We start from the raw sequence: 2,500 nt of genomic DNA, 5'->3' as shown, positions 1-2,500 counted from the left end.
AGAAGACGCTTATGTAGTCACAAAGCCAGAACTGAGAGACTCAGGAGAAGTTTTATCCCCAGGCCATCCAACTCTGAACTCACACTATACTGACTTTGCACACATTCACTCCTCAGCACTCTCAAACATTTCCCAACTCTGAACTCACACTATACTGACTTTGCACTCATTCACCCTCAGCACTCATGACCCCCCCACACACACACACACCTACAAGACTTTTAGCACTTTTACATCCCTCTCCCTATGCTACAGACCTTTTATTTATTTTTTCTTATTTCATCACACGCCAAACACACACACACACACACATATCTGACTTTCTCCCAACTTTTGCACACTTTTATTTATTATTTTTGATTTCTCCTCCATCTACCCATGTCCTTGATTGCCTAGCCTTCTGCCCCCCACCCCCAATTCACCCCACCCCCATCCCCAACACACACACACACTACATCATCACTGTCATCACTTCACATACATACAGCACTCCTTCTACAAACTTGCTGCACACTGCCCCCACATACACAGCACATTGTCTTCAGGATCTTCTCCAACACACATCCTCTACATACTTACAGCACACTGCCCCCACCTACCCACCTACACACTACACACACACACACACACACACAGTCACTGCTCCACTCCCTCCCGCCACACACACACATCTTCACTGTCATCACTCACATACATACATACAGTACTCTGCTTGCAATAGTAAGTCCCTGCCCCCCACATACACAGCACATTGTCTTCAGGATCTTCTCCAACACACATCCTCTACATACTTACAGCACACTGCCCCCACCTACCCACACACACACACACTACACACATACACACACAGTCACTGCTCCACTCCCACACACACACACATCTTCACTGTCATCACTCACATACATTACATACAGTACCTCTGCTTGCAATAGTAAGTCCCCTGACCCCAAACAACACACACACTTACATCATCACTGTCATCACTTCACATACATACAGCACACTGCTTGCTACAGTAAGCCTCCTCTACATACTTGCTGCACACTGCCCCCACATACACAGCACATTGTCTTCAGGATCTTCTCCAACACACATCCTCTACATACTTACAGCACACTGCCCCCACCTACCCACCTACACACTACACACACACACACACACACAGTCACTGCTCCACTCCCCTCCACACACACATCTTCTTCACTGTCATCATTCACATACATTACATACAGTACTCTGCTTGCAATAGTAAGTCCCTGCCCTACATACACAGCACATTATTTCATCAGGAAGCTTCTCAACACACATCCCCAACATACTTACAGCACACTGCCCCCAATACACAGCACATTGTCTCATGAGGAAGCTTCTCCAACACACATATTGCACACTGCCCTCTCCCCACATACACAGCACACTATCCCATCTCCCCTGTCATCCCCCCAACACACACACCAAGACCCCCTGGCAGTTGGGTTAGCCCCCTTGAGCCGTGGATCTGCCCAAGGTTTCTTCCCTTGGTAAGGGAGTTTTCCCTGCCCCTGTTGCTCTTGGGTGCTCCTTGTTGGTGCCCCCACCCAATCCCAATCCTCCCCCACCTTTTTTATGCAGCCCTTGCCACTTAATCTACTAAACCCCTCTCTACTGCACTTTTTTACCCCCATTAATGCACAAATAGGGCTGACACTAGACATAATTTCACTGCATTTCTTACTTCCAGTAACTATATGCATGTGACAATAAACTTCCTTGTATGATTACACATGTCAGTAGCTACCTGTCTGTAGTTTTAGTCATGCCTTTGGGTCTAGCATTTACACTTCAAGGAGCCACAGAGAAAAGCACAGACGCCCTGCCAGTGAACCGAGTAAATCCTTTCTGTGTGCATAGGAGGAAAGTAAGTGGAACATGAACAGAAGTCTTAGACGCTGAATTGATCAAAACATGAGCAGTAATGAGTTATATTTTGGAGTAAAGCTTGTGTCAACTTAAACCGAATTTGAATATGTTGTATTTGCATTTGAGTTGCTGAATTTGAGCAATTGTATTGGAAAACGAATTTGAATAGTAAATGTTGAAACTGAATTCATTAGATTGGAACTGAATCCCAGTCAAATTAAAATTGAATATAATATTTTGAAATTTGAAAACTCATTTGCTCTGATAGATAAATTATCCTGACTGAAAATGTCGCTCTTTGAACTTTCCCATTTAGTTCTCACAAGTCAGTTTCAAAACGTGAAATTCAATTTCAAAGAAAGGTGGGGATAGAAAAAGAGAGAAATGAACAGAGAACAAATGAGAAAAAGAGAGAGGGGGACAGAGAGAGAGAGCGAATTATATGGAATGGACAGGTAGAGAGAGAAACAGAGGGAGGGAGGTAGGAAGGAAGAGATGGAGGTAGGGGAGGAGGGAGAGAGGGGGAGTGCTACTTTATCAGAATATAAAACAAAGGCTGGCACGTGTGATTGACTTTGCTTGTATTTGTGTGGGTGGATGA

The 2,500-nt window shown here is 44.7% G+C and overlaps 1 protein-coding gene across 1 annotated transcript in view; it reads right to left on the bottom strand.

The window, feature by feature from the left end:
* Nucleotides 1-2,500, bottom strand: part of epha4l (eph receptor A4, like) — a 29,879-nt gene that overhangs the window by 20,042 nt on the left and 7,337 nt on the right. The window lies entirely within an intron of this gene.

The sequence above is a fragment of the Alosa alosa genome, chromosome 15 (genome assembly GCF_017589495.1).
Source record: "Alosa alosa isolate M-15738 ecotype Scorff River chromosome 15, AALO_Geno_1.1, whole genome shotgun sequence".
Taxonomy (NCBI): domain Eukaryota; kingdom Metazoa; phylum Chordata; class Actinopteri; order Clupeiformes; family Clupeidae; genus Alosa; species Alosa alosa.
This window is presented reverse-complemented; position numbering and strand designations above follow the sequence as displayed.